Below are 15695 nucleotides of genomic sequence, written 5' to 3'. Positions count from 1 at the left end.
CATGCTTTTATTACCACCCCTTTGGACTACTGCAATGGAGTCTTGTCTGGGATCCCCAGCAAATCCCTAGACATGCTCCAGTATGTCCAAACAGTGGCACTGGCAGCCGTAGTCCTGTACGCATTTAATGATAATAATATGTAAATGCGCACAGGAGCAGCAGCCGACAGCAGCTCTGTTGTGCTCTCTGATCTGTTCACAGTAATACTTTTCCAATTAATTATATGTTATTTCACCAACAATCCATCCGCTATTAATCACAATGTCCATTTTTATAACTCAATCCTTAGATAAACTGGTTGCTATGGACGCTGAGTATCGCTAAACCCACGGAGGGAGCTAGCATCTAGTTTGAATCATGTGTTAACATTGACATCAATATTTCGGTTATGTGGCTTATCCCATTTTTGGTCATATTTGGGATATAATGTTTACATGGCACACAGAAAAATCATGTTATACATATAGCTGTACAGCCTCGCTGACAGATGTCAGCTCTGAGCGCATCCCCCTCTCTCTCTCTCTCTCTCTCTCTCTCTCTCTCTCTCTCTCTCTCTCTCTCTCTCTCTCTCTCTTACAAAACGCTTAAGTCAAATATTTGATCATGATCTTGTTTACTTTTACTTTTGTTTACTTGATTACATTATGATATGATAAAAGTACGCTAGGAGCACACTCTCATACACATTAAATATGATAAGAACAGCTGATTTCTGGCGCAGTAAACCACTTCAGTGGGCGGGCGGTTTGGTCCGCCTTATATGTGCGATGTGTCGCCATTCGTTTCTCTTGAATGCCCAAGGCAAATTTCTCCTATAGGAGACAATAAAGGCTTATCTTAAATTATCTTATCTTATTGTGCTTTATTCCGCCTCTAATTGGCTTACCCTGGTATTCTTACCCTAACCCTAACCCTAACCACTCCCCACTCCCCATACCTACACCTTACTACGTCAGGGGAGAGTGACCACCACCGTTCAGTCTCGGCCTCTGTGTTTATCCCTGGCTCTGCCTCTCTCTGTTACCACATCTGACCAGCAGACAGCTCTGATTTACAGTCAGCAGCTCGAGCGTGACACTGAGCTACAGACAGTGAGCGAGTCTTGCTATTAGAGTTGACAACAGCTCTTTCATATCTCATTTCTTCGCCCCTCCACTGTATACAAAACAAAATGAAGCCCTAGAAATGGTAAAATATTTTAATTTAAACCCCATACCGAAACCTATTGATAAAGATTTTCCTTAACATGCCATTTTCAGATTTGATATCACAGTATGAGTATAGTGTGCTGCCAAGACTGAAATAGCACCTTTCTCTATTTCATCCACTTTGGAAACTGGGGGATAACCTGACCTCGAAGTCAGAGATAAACCTCACATGCAAAGTACTTTATTTAAAGTCAGAGATAAACCTTTGCCATTGGCTTCATAAACGCTATACACTGGATCGGTCCATCTGTCATTTAGTAATTTCCTCCAAAAGAGCAGCAAAAAAGTATGGCTAGAATCGCATTTGATTTGTCAATATTTTACTTAAGTTATATGCACTCTTCTCATTGAAATTATCTTTACAGTACTCTTGAAAGCTATTACACTACTAATTTAACAGGGTTTTGGTCAGACTCTAAAAATGAAAGGAACCTCTTGGGCATGCAGATACTGAATGCACTCTCCAGATTTGATCATATAGAGTTAATAAACAACCAATGTGTCATGGTTGTGTATGTTTCTGTTTCCTGTTTTATTTTGTAGTCTCTGTTTTCTCCCTTGTCTTGTTTTACTTCCTGCCTTGTGTTTTCCCTCCTGTCTGATTGTCTGCCCCGCCCTGATGTGTTTCACCTGTTACTGAGTCCTTGTGTCTCCTGTCCCTTGTTCTACCTCGTTACCCTGTGTATTTAGTCTCTGTGCTGTCTTTGTCGCTTGTTGGATCATTGTCGGTGTATGGTATTGTAGGTATTTGTCTTGGATTCAGTTTCTAGCGTTTTGTCGTGTCTTTTCTTGCCTGTGGATGTATTCGTCCTTGGTTCTGTCTTACTCTTGTGGTTTTGCTTCCTGGCCTGCTTGCCTTGTGGATTACTTTTGTTGTAAGTTTTTGCCTGCCAACCTCTGGACACTTTTTGTTGTTGATTTTGTTAAATAAATTCTTAACTCTGCATTTGGGTCCAAGCCTCGCTTTTTCCATGTCACAATGCTTTTCTTCTACTTCTTTTTTAAATTAATATCATATGAAGTGTTAGCCCTGTAAAGCGGATTAACACTTAACCCTAATATAATCAAATTAGCAAATAAGTAAAGGTATTGAGTCAAAATGATTGCCATATATGATTATGTCGCCTAACTCTACTAATGTCATTATAATAATACAGTAATAACCCATTGCTTTCCTGCTGTGTAAAGACAGACACACTGGGTAAATGGCCGTGCGTTTGCGTGCCTGTGTGTCTGACAGCTTAGCATTGGTGGATGAGCATGAGCAATGAATTCTGCTGGTGGAGTCTAAGTCATTTCACGGATTTATGGCCACACAGGGCAGGGAAAGTAACTGTAACTTATCACATACAGAAACAGAAAAAAATAGAAAGCTGCCTCCCTCCTCTCCACATCAAGGAAGAGAAAGTTGTGCGTGGAATTTGAGGAGAAGGAACGCCGTATGTAAGAGTGCGTGCATTAGAGTATGTGCCTGCATGCTGGAGCATCATACGTTCCATCATATCAGCTTTTCTTGGGATCAGATCAACAAGGCTCCTAAATCTGACTCATCGATCCGCTAGACAGATCAGTCACCGCAGTACTCATACTGTCAAATATGGCTGGGCAATATATATCGATATTATATCGACATTGATATATAAGACTAAATATAGTATTGAATTTTGGATAGGTAATATCGTGAAATGACACAAGCGTTTCCTTTTCATGGTTTTAAAGGCTGCATTACAGTAAAGCGATGTCATTATCTAATTTCACCAAGTTTTATTATTTGCCTTTAACCACTTAGTCATTATATCTACATTATTTATGATTTTTCATCTAAAATCCCATTGTGTACATTTTTTGTGAAAGCACCAAAAGTCAACCAGTCAAAGTCAATACTCCACCAAAAACCAGTGACTACGTATCAAATAATCACCCACTCTTGAAATGGGGCAGCAGCTGTAGTCAGCTTGGTTTTCCAGCAGTTACAATATCTTCCAATTGGGACCCATTTTTAAAGGGAAAGAGTACCAAAACATCCATAGAAACGTGTCACTCCCTTTGTTCAGTAAGTTGCAAATGGCCATTGTTTTCCCTTGGTAATTAGCTAGACTCTGTCCAATCTGAGTTTTCTGTTGCACGACTAAAACAGCCTTTGAATGTACACATGTTCCACCAAAACAAGTTCCTTCCAGAGGATATTTTGCAGAGGCACAGTTTCTCCGTCCAGCACTTAGCAATACTGATATCCCTGCAGTTGTGGTCTTGACCGATCTTGAAATAAAATCAAGACTTCTCTTCATCTGAGACCAAGACAAGACTGAATAAAAATGTGGTCGATTCCGAGACAAGACCTCCGATCTCGAGTACTACAACACTGACTGTTACTACATAGCCATATGTTCTATTTAGTGAAAAGGCCAAATACTCAGCTCCCATTTGCCGCTATAATGCAGTTTGATGTCTAAATGTGTTGTTTGCAACCAAATGTAGAAAACATAGTTGCGTGTAGGTAAACAGTTTACCATGCTAGTGACAAGCTGTTTACAGTATAGCCATATTCATACTGCCATATACACATACTGAGTATACGAATAGAAAGGAGACGTGAATTTTGTTGCAGAGGTAGTTCACAAGTTTCCCTGCTTTCACATTGAAACCGGGTTGCTGTTGGAATCAACTGTTAGGAATACAGCTGCCGTTCTCCGAGAAGGATAACACATTGCCACCAAAATTCTCATTTTTATAATCATGTTAAAACATTTTCATACTGAAAATATCTGCAAATTATGTTACACTAAATTCAGCTGCATTTGTTGTATGCTGTTGTTAATTAGTTTTCCTTCAGACACACCACCACCACATTATCACATTTTTTTTATAGCACATAAGCACTTACTTTGGGACTGTTTGTAGTTTATTAATGAAGTCAAGTTGATGAAAACAATATTTTTTACAGCTATAGGTGCTAGAGAGCATTGTACATATTCACACCTTGACACCTGGGAACTGGCCAGTACCACCACAGCCTGAGTCTACTGGCACAGCTTTGTTCACGAGGCTGACAGGACTTAATGATGCAGGGAAAGGTGTTAGTCATTAATTTCCCTTGGCCATGTCACAGTGGGGTTTCAAGGTTGTGAAGTGAGTTTGTTTGTGTGAGCAATAGCAGTTGGTATTGGTCCCTGGTAGTGTTGTAGTCGAGTCACCAACTGTGGAGTGCAAGTCAAGGCTCGAGTCCCCAGTGTTTGAGTCCGAGTCGAGTCACCATGCCGAAGAGTCTAAATCCAAGTCTGGGACACTAAAGACTGACAGATGTCTGTTGAAGTTTGATGTTTGCTTAGACTTCTCCTCAATTGTGCGTTCACAAATGGAACATTTAGCGGTGCTCTTTCCAATTTTTTTATGTATTGTTAAGGCATTTTTTAAACTACAGTTTAAAAGGCAGCTTGGTTGGAAACTTAGATGTAGTCATATTTTCAAATGTATTTATTTATTATTTTCAAATCTCCAACAGTACTGTACACTGATCAAACAGTTGCTTAAGTGGAAAGCACCACAGTTAAAACAATAACTGTGTCGAATGTTTAATCTTTTTTGACTATGGTGTTAGATTTAGGTGAAAACTCTTAATTCAGAGGCCGTAAAAGGACACTTCATTCCATTATTTTGTTGCATTTGTCAGTAACATTGAATGTTATTCAGAATGAAAAATACTTGTGTCTTTTAATCACAGCCAGTAACAGAGCCTGTACTTACTCAGTGGGGCCATGGTGGCACACTGCGTAGCTACCCTATGATGGAAACCTGCCATTGGCAGATTGATCACCCAATTACTTTACTATTTTCCACTCTCCGATGGGATCAGTTGAGCAAATGGCTGCGATACTTCAAATCAAATAAGTAGTTGCCTGTACGCTGCTCTTATGCAGAGTGACTTTTGATATATTTCCAGTCAGATGTGGAAGCGGTTTGGCGGTCAGACAGCACGGCTCCCAGCAGGCATCAACACAGCCTCCAACCTGGAGCCACCATGGGGTCTACTGCTAATTGTGCAGAAATATGTCTCACATTGTGGAGGCAAAAAGATTAGCGTTATATTCAGAAGGAAAATGATTGTAACCTCTGCCAGTGCTGCCAACCACAGCTACTTGTGGATTGAATCCAGAGACATTTCTGCACCTGCTCTTATTTGCTCTTATGATGAGACTAAAGTAGTGAAAAGGCAAGAGCCATTTATACAATGAAAAATTTAAAATGAAACTGCTACAACAATGCTACTGTCTCTGTCAGAATGACCATGAGATCAAGGAGACAGTAATGTTGCTGTTTACTGCCATGCATTTACTCTCTGAGTGCTGAGATGTGTTTGTCAGATGTCTGCAATGCCTCAGACAATTTTTCCTGAGTGTCTGTATTGATCTTAGTTTAAGAGGCTTCAAAGTAACATTTCTTGTGTTGTATCCATGTGGGTTTAGCTTTTAAAAAGTCCTTCATGAGCTCGTTCTTTTATGTACTGGTTCACTACGTTTTTTTTTTAATTTATTTTTTCTGTTAGTGCATTTCTTTCTGTATTGATAGCTACTAACATTACACAGAATAACAAACAAGTCCTACCTAAGATATAAACATGACAGGATTATTTCCATAAACCTGTTGGCTTCATTTTATGATCGTTGCATTCCAAACTGTTCATCTTGAGAGTGAAGAGGATCATCCTCAAAGTAACCAGACTGAAATAATCAACAACATAGTGATTATTTAGATATTCTTATAGACTTAGTTTGGCTAAAATGATCATATTACTGATGGTGTTACTAAAGCTTATTTGAACCAAAGGATTCATTCTGTGTTTTAAGTGAATTTCAATGCATAATGTTTATTAGATTATCAGATATGCCATGTGCCCAGTTGAAAGTTTGGTCTGAGTTGGGCTCTAGAGAAAAGCTCAAGGAGTGTCTAAAATGTCAACCCGGTCTCACGGCAGTTCGTGAAATGGTCACGTTATTTTGAGCTATTGATTCGTGTACAGGAAAAAGATTTTCTGCATTATTTCGTGGTGGTCACCACGAAATTGGAACGTTACCATTTCACGAACTGCCATGCGACTGGGCTGCAGCTGGGGAAGATGGTGAAAACATGATCCGCGGTCTCTGGGGGACACAACAACGGGGAAATTAAACGCTGCACGCCGGCGACAACTGCCATGACACTGGCCTGCTCTGGGGGATGCAAAAACGGGGACGCAAAAACGGAGACACCACACGCGGTAGACGGTGACTACAACGGCCGCCGGGACACGATCCGCGGTCTCTGGGGGGCAACAACGGGGAAATTAAATGCCGTTGACAACAATGGCGACAACAACGGCGACAACAACGGTGACAACAACGGCGACAGCAACGGAACGCGCTACAACAACAGGACGGTTGTGGTTAGGAAAAGAAAGACGGGGAAAGGTTGTGGTTAGGAGAACAAGAATGCGGAAAGGAACTACCACACGCAGTCCCCGGTCTCCGGGGTGAAAGTCCTGTATTGTTTGATCCATCCACCAACCCAACCAACCTCCTTACGTGGATTTTCGGCTTTTCAATACTACTCGCTACCATAATCGTGCTGTTATCACGTAATATGCTTCCCACTCACTAACACGAAAAAAACAGAAAAACGTGTCCCTGTACACGAATCAATAGATTAAATAACATCACCATTTCACGAACTGCCATGTGACTGGGCTGAAAATGTAAAGGGTTCATGTTCTGGGGACAAACATTACATTGTGAAATTTTGTAGGTGCAATTGGAACTTTTGGCTTGATGGTGGCCCTCAAGGAAAGGTAATGAAATCACCAAAACCATTGGGATACATCCTCTGGAGACCAAGAATATCTGCGGAAAGTTTCATGTACAATTTTGATGATATTTAGTCAAAGACCAACATTTTTGATAAAGGAGAAATGTTGACCTGGTGGTTGTGGTAGATGAAAGGTAGGCAGTTGCCTCATCATGAATATTCACGGGAAGTTCCATGACAATCCGACCAAGATTAGAGCTGGGCGATATGGATAAAATATATTTTTTATATTAAATAAAAAATAATATATTAAATAAAATATATTTTTTATATTAAATAAATATATTTTTTTTTACCAAATACATCGATAAGGATATTGCAACTATATTGTAGAGTTGACTATTGGTGCTTTCACAAAAAATGTACACATTGATATTTCTGATAAACAATCATCAGTTATGTGGATGTAATAACACAGCTCGAATAGTCTGGTAAGTTCAGATAATTACATCACTTTACAGTAATGTAGCCTTTAAAACCAGGAAAAGACAAAACTTGTGTCATATTACGATATCCAAAATGTAAGACAATATCTAGTCTCATATATCGATATCGATATAATATCGATATATTGCCCACCCCTAACCAAGATACAGAAACTCGCATGGAGTAAAGTGTTTGTGATTGTTGGATGAACTGACCTATTGCCCAACTGACATCACTATCCTTTAGCCAATCCCATTAACAGGCGTACACTGTAGGATCTGCTAGGGGCTTGCGTTAAAATAAACAAACGCAGTTTCTGATGTGTCCTTAATGGACTGATTTCATTTTATTAATGACTAAGTTACATTGGCTGCCAGAGAAAGCTACTGTCAGCAGTGTAGATCTACTTCAAAGAGTCTTATCAACACCAGCAGCCTAACCATCTGCATGATGGAAGGGTGGAGAGAGGATGGAGGGGTGGAGAGAGGATCCGGCGTTGATGAGGAGATAGACGACGATTTGTTCAATGAGGGACAGGAAGCGACGGAGGCGAATACGAAGGGAGAGAGAGGTAGCAATGCAGAAAGACTGAACAAATTTTGGCTTGTTTATTCATTCATGTCAGTGTGTGTGTGTATCTGTGTGTGTGTGTGTGTATGTGTGTGATTATGGCTGTAGGGAGATAATGAGGTAATGCTGCTCAGTGAAGTGTAACAGAGAGACGAGGGAGAGAGTGATATGAAGAGGCTGAGAGGGAGACAAGACAACAGAGGACAAAGAAGCTAATTAAGTGTTGCCATTTCGAGATGTTGAGCCATTGGGGGGAGCTGATCAATTCATCATTCTTTCTAAAGAGGAGAGGACCAGATGAGTCACGTTTACTCTGTGAGGACAAAGTAAACATCTTATGTAGCTTCAACGATGTATTTCTTGGCCTCTGCATTTTAGATACACTTCTACACTAACAGTTCTCAGTGAACAAAGTCATACAAAGACGTCTTTATCAGTGAATTAGGCTTGAATGAAAACACTCAAGTTGCAGGTTCAACTCCTCACTCCAACAGTAGTAGGAAGTAGGTATAACCCGATCGCAAGTATAGGATCAAAACCGATATGGGCATTTTTTAAGTGATTCGGGGATCGGCAGTCACCTTACTCTGATCATTTATGTCAGCTGAGCACAATTTGCAGCATTTTATAAGTGAGTTTTACAAGAATGCTAGCTACACAAGTTAAAGTAACACTAGATAACTTTTCCCGCTCCGGTCCCCCTACAGGTTGGAAGTGGAATTGTCCAGTACATTACAAAGGGAAAAGTTACCTAGTGTTGCTTTAAATATATTAAGCTGGAGACATCTTTTAGTTACTTTGTTTACTCAGTTATTTTTTGTAAACAAAAACAGAGTGCAGCTCTATTATCTAGGCAAATGCAAGTATCGGTAAAAGCAGATATTTAATGTTTTAAAAAACAGATCGGGATCGGTGGCCAAAAAAGCTCATCGGGACATCCCTAGTCGGAAGTAAACTGTAAAAAAAAATATTTCTTCCTCTACAGTTCATTGTTTTTGCTCTGTTTTGCTCATGCATATTTATTTGATGTACAGTTTTAGAAAGAGTTTATATTTAGAAAACCGCAAACAATAGGGATTTAATCATCTTTTACGGTCTGAACTCTGGAGTATGATGTGCACTAAGACTTAGCATAGCTAAAATCTCTCAGTGAAACTGTAATAGAGCTAATATTATGAGATATTCAGGGTCAGCGTGGTTTTAGGTCTGATGTTTGATACTTTCCAGGTAGGTGGCACAACTCGTGCGTTCAGCACACATCAGATCAGCTCAGTAGAAACCTTGAGAACCCTTTTTTTAATGATGGAAGCAAAAATTCAAACTAGGGCAGGAAGAAAATTGAAGAGTGGGATGGAGTTCACAAGGGCATTGGAATATTTTGCTGAGAAGATAAAGGAGCAGCTCCAGGCTTCAGTCCTTGGTGGCGTGCCAGAGCATTTTGGGATTAATCCACCACCCTGGAAACAGAGCTCAGAGCCATACTGGATCCACAGTGTCTCAACGCTAATTCAATTTCTTAAAAATGCATTAGGAGGGGTTTTGCTGGTGGTATTTGTGGTGGAAATGTATGTGTGGGCACCTATGTCCTTGTGTTCATTTCATGCAGGAAGCCCACAGTGCCTCATAGATTTGGAATAAGGATTTAACACTGACACATCTGCAAGTCCCCCCTCTCTCTAAAGTAAAAAAAAACAAAAAACAAGGCTTTTATAAATAATTTTAGCATGATTTAAAGCATGACCAACAGGGGATCTCCAAAATGTCCCCTGTTGGCCAGAAGTCCCCTTTTGGTTAGACAGACACAGACACACACACACACACACACACACACTTAAGAACCTAATCACACATTTTTTGCAACTGGAAACCAAAAGAGTGTTGTATTGGTAATAAAAGAAGTCATATTCGCTAATTTAAAAAAAATCTATTTATTCATTTTGTATTCACGTTAAGAAGGACATTACGAGTCCACACAAGTATAACATGCTAAAAGGGGCATTTTGCATAGACATGATTTAAGCATGATTTAAAGCATGACCAACAGGGGACTTCCAAAATGTCCTCTGTTGGCGAGAAGACCCCTGTTGGTTAATGTGTAACGATGGCGTCTACAGTCTACTGTTGGATAGGTTGGTAAGAGGTACACACACACACACACACACACACACACACACACACACACACACACACACACACACACACACACACACACACACAAAAACTGAAGAACATCATTCACACTTTAAGTATTGCATTTAAATTTTATTTTTTTAACTGGAAACCAAAAGAGAGTGTTTCCTACACAAAATGAAGTTGCATTGGAAAGAAATTAAGTCACATTAGCTCACTAGCTGATTTTTTATTTACACTAAGAATGATATATTACGAGTCCACACAAGTAGAACATGCTAAGAGGGGCATTTTGAAGTTAAGTTGTTTGTGTTGTAGTGAAAGTCCAGAATTGACTATCTACTCTTTACTTTAAACACTCCGGGCACCGGGTGTGATTTCAGTTCACGGGACATGCATCAAAGTGAGACAGGCCCAAGCTAAAAAAAACACATTTTATCAATGACATTTTAAATGCACACAGACACTTTGACAAGTGCCTGAGGCGCTAATTCATGTTTGAGTACGGCCCCATGCGAGCAGATGAAAGAAGGCTGGGCAGCTACAGCACCGTCCACAGGAGGTAGCAAAACAGAAAGAGATGGATGGCATGCTGGGAGTTCAGGTTTGTGCTGAATAAATGCCCTGGATTCTTATTGCCAAGCCGGTGTGAGATGAGCGATTCATCCCTCCGCTCTGCACTATGAAATGACCCCGACATCCACAACGCCTCAGCCCTCCAATCTCCTCCGCTTCACATTTTAATAAAGACTAATGTGTTTGCCGACATCAGCTTGCGCTCATTAGCGTGATTAATTGCCTCCTTGCTTTTGGTAAACAGTATGAGCAGTATTCCAAGTAATTCAGCCAAAATTAACCAATCATAATTAAATGCTCCGATCTTTCTCCCTCACCTCTCCCCGCACAAGCTGTCCTCACACGCGGGGCGAATGTTTGTTGATTAATTTTGCCTCGCTTCCTGTCATTTACAGGATGATGTAAGCGTCACTTTGTGTAGGGTGAGCGTTTATAAAGAGCCAGAGTCAGGCTCGTAATGGTTAGTTTTTAATGGGTATATTGCACGAGCATACAGGGAGGACGGCTTGCCTTTTCGGTGCAGCTTGGCGCCGACCTCACAGACCCCTTTCCCCCTTGTTGCAATGTCACTCTTTACAGCATGTAGGTCAGCTGCTGTGTAACACAATAAACAAAGCAACAACAAATAAAGATGGCTGACCTTCACAGGATGCAGAGAATATGTAGAGGAGAGACAAAGCATCACATACATCTGAAAACTGGGGGATGAAAAGATGGAGGGATTGGATTTGGGATTTGTTTCTGATGGGGCGACATAGAGGAAGATGGTAAGAGATAAAATCAAAAAGAGAATAATGGCATTAAACAGCATCACAAACATTAAACCTAAAAGTTGAGGTTGGATTGGTTATTTCAAGAACTGATTGCTGCTGTGAGGCCTTGTGTAGTGTCCAACGCTAAACCTGCTACATTTACATTGCTAGGTTTTGGTTTAAAAATGAATATCTTTTGCTACGTTTACACCTCGAATTCACACTGCTCTGGCATTTCCGAACCCCTAAACTGGAGACATTTGAAAACACTTCTGACCCATTTTGGTTTGGAACCTGTGGGGTTGTGTTGCAGTCTCAACAGCCGCAAACGGAGACCTTTGGCAACACCGACACTGAAACCAATGTTTTGCCAGCTGATTGGGTCATGATGTCTCGTTCTCTGAGATTAAGCTACTAACGCTACCATGGCAAACCACCAGCAACGGGCGGAGTATACACGCTGCCTCCTGTTTACCCCGGCACGCGCATGCCCAGTATACGAGAATGTTGATAAGATATTTGGTTTGGGCGTGGTAGTTTGAAGGGAGATTAGTTCTTCTACTGGAGCTAAAAGCACTCGTGTGCACAACGTTCTTTTTTGGCTCAAAACTCTAACTCTAAATGTGTGATTACCAGACGGAATCTGCAGACGCAGAAGACTGCATTATTCGCAGATTTTCGGCAGATTTTAAACAAATAAAAAAAACTGATGCTCAAAAAAGCAGATATAATAATAACGTTTAATAATAAAAGGAGATAACGGCTCAGAGTCTGATGTTACAAGACAAAAACTCTGAAACAGTGAAACAGAGTTTCTAAAAGTCTTCACCCTGGCTTGAGTTTACCAAAAGCTCAATTTACAGTGAACTAAAACTCTGTTTATGTGTGGACAAAAGGCCAAAAAGCTACAATTAAAAAAATGACCATGTTTGTGTGGACTGAGCCTTGGATCTCAGTTTTCCCAGTTTACAACAACACAAAAAAACAAAGTTTCTGAAAATCTTTCACTAGTTTGCACCATGAAAATGTATGCTGTATTAGCTAGTAACATTTCCAGTTTGCACTGAAACCCCGGAGGCACAGAAAACTTCATCATCTGGATTACTTTGGCTGAAGAAAAAGTCTTAATTTTATTAATTGGTGAAAAAAAAGCAAGATCTGAAGGAGCGCCTTTTTAAGTGATGTCCAAACAGATTTACAGATTTTTATCCTAGACGCACGTCAAATATGCACTGCTAGCTCAATAGTAGGTTGCACTGATTCCAGCATTATTCCTATGATATCTGTGCATGCTGGTTTGACCGAGTTATGACTCTAGGGAAGAACAGATGTGATTTTTGAAGCATAATGCGTTAGTTGAGTTCTGAAAGCTAATGCATGATTATTGGCGGAGTTACATATATAGCTGCTGTATTTCTTTCTCACTCAGTTCAGATGCTACACACCCACTGTTTGTAATCACCAGACCCAAACGGAATCTGTAGATTTATTAACAGTGATGCAGAATGAAAAAAGTCTGCGGAATTTAGCCAACTTTTTTTTGTGCTGTAAACACGAAAGATACTTCCAATTGAAATACATTCCTTTAAAAAAACGTGCTGAGTGTCACGAAAAAAAGAGATAATCGTGTCCGTGTACACGAATCAATTTTACCTGACTATTTCATGAACTGCCGTGAGACTGGGTTGTGGATTTTGTAGCAGTGACATCTGTAGCATTCTGTCACCTCCATTCCACAATACAATGTTAGAGTAGCTATACATTAATAAGTGAATATTTAAAAAGTCCTGCTAGCGCCATCACAGGGTCAGCCCTATGTCCCCACAGCCCAATTGTCCCACAGCCCTATGTTCCCACATTTCTAAAAAATTTTTTTTTTCACTGAAAATTAGGCCCTATGTTCCGACAACCCTATGTTCCCACATTTCTAAGATTTTTCTTAAAATTAGGCCCCCAATTAGGATTAGGGTTAGGGTTAGGGTTAGGGGGATACAATCTGATACAAATTTATGAAAAAGGAAATGTGGGAACATAGGGCCTAATTTTGAAAAACATCTTAGAAATGCAAGAAATGTCGTCTCACACTCTGACATTACAACCCGAACAAATCAACACACACCAAAAAGCATAGAAAAGCTAATGTTTTTTTTTTTTTAAATACCCGTGTTCGTGTGGTCTAGGTCTAAGATCAGTTTCCAACGGATGAAGTTAAAGGTCAACTTTTCATCTTCTCAGGGTCTCGCTCTCTTCTTGTCTTGTCGACAGGCAGCACTGTGACTTTTTGTAAAGAATCTGTCAAAGTTATATTTCATGTTTTCACTGCTTCAGAAATGATTTCTATTCAACCCACTGGGAGCAGGCAGGGCTCATACTGTCATCCTCAAAAATGAGATTTTAGTGTAAGAAAATCAAACTTTTACGTGTGCTTGAAAATGTCAAAATCCCACAGGCTTCAGAAAACTGAAGAAAAGTCATTTCCCATTAATCTGTGTGAGAGAGGTTTCTTATGTAAAGGCATTGAGGGACCTGTACAACTTTTGTTGAAAGTTTAAAAAGTTTCCCATCCCAAATGTGTCCTTCACTGCTACTGCAATAAGCATCCATCTATTTTCTAAACCGCTTATCTTGTGCAGGGTTGCAGAGGGCTGGAGCCTATCCCAAACTGCCAGCATGCAGTGGGGAAGAGGCAAGTTAAACCCTGGACAGGTTTCCTGTCCATCACAGGGTACTGCTGTTACCACTGCACTGCAACCTATGCTGTAAATACAACTAAACACACACACACACACACACACACACACACACACACACACACACACACACTCACACACACGTTAAAGGGAAGTAATTTTAACACAGTAATATACAGAAGCAGAAAAAAAGAGTTTCAGCTTTTTAAAATGTCAAAGATCAGACCTGGTCAGGCTGTTCTCATAAACCATTCATGCACATAGCTACCAAAAGTAAAGCACTGTAATTTGTATGTATTTCATGTATTTTTTGCTGTATGCACCACATTGACTGCTGCTGTATAAAAAAAGCTGTGGACCGCATAGGGAGGAGGTCAGGGTGGATGTTTGGGTCATAAAACACAGATCTTTCAAGCCGGGGGAGTGGAGTTTGCTTGCTTTCAATAACTTGGTAAACAGTGCCAGTAAGCGAACAGCTACATGCAAGGTGTGTGGCACCAAGATAAATGATGCCGGATCAACAACATCAAACTTCATCAGGTATCTCAAAACGCACCCAGATGGGTCAGTCACTTGCTAATGTAAAGGGACATTACATTTAACATATATCGTCACATTTAACAAGCTAACCATCGCAAAGTGTTGTGCTAATGCTGGGAACAGGCAAATTGTATCTTTATAGTTTTATCCATATGATGTGACAGACTTAGGTTAAGATTTCACCAGGTCCGAGGGCTAGAGGGATGTGTTAAGTAGACCCCATAAAGTTATCTTACAACTGATTTTGATACTGTACTGTACGGATGGTAGCTACAGGACATGCTGTGAATTCATAAGATTTAACAATACAGTGTTAGGGACAGATCAGATGGCCAGAGACTTGAGACTTGACTTGGACTCGTGGCAAAAGACTTGAGACTTGACTTGAACTTGCCCCTCAAAGACTTGAGACTTGACTTGAACTTTCCCCTCAAATACTTGAGACTTGACTTGGACTTCCAATAAATGACTTCTGAACATCTCTGCATGACGCTCACTTTTTGTCAGGTAAACTCAACTGTAATGTCCGAAACAACCTGCAGCTGACCGTGCTCTGTAGCCGTCGGCTAAACCCAACTACCAACTGCCGCTGATACGACCAACATCTCGCAGAGCTCTGTTGCCGGCGTAACATGACCGGCCGTCGGTCACCTAATTTCAATTCTTACAAAACCGTTCATAAGAATGCAAAGATTGCAGTGCACTGCGAATAAATTATCATTTGGCTTTGGTCCTTCGACATGGAAATAGTTGCATGCTATGACTCCCAAGTGTTTTTGTTTAATTAATTAATCAATTAAGGTGCTTGCAAGTTATGGTGGATGCATATACTGTACACCTCACACATTCCTTAAAACTACAAAAAGTACTGATTTTATCAAAGTAAAATTATTCCAGATTGAGTTTTTTTTTAAATATGCTGCTATTCTTAGTACCAGCTTTTGGAAGCACATTCTTTTCTTTA

The 15695-nt window shown here is 40.3% G+C and overlaps 1 protein-coding gene across 1 annotated transcript in view; it reads left to right on the top strand.

The window, feature by feature from the left end:
• LOC116056096 (polypeptide N-acetylgalactosaminyltransferase 10-like) overlaps window positions 1–15695 on the top strand; it is a 93528-nt gene that overhangs the window by 50240 nt on the left and 27593 nt on the right. The window lies entirely within an intron of this gene.

Source organism: Sander lucioperca, chromosome 13 (assembly GCF_008315115.2).
Source record: "Sander lucioperca isolate FBNREF2018 chromosome 13, SLUC_FBN_1.2, whole genome shotgun sequence".
NCBI lineage: Eukaryota > Metazoa > Chordata > Actinopteri > Perciformes > Percidae > Sander > Sander lucioperca.
This window is presented reverse-complemented; position numbering and strand designations above follow the sequence as displayed.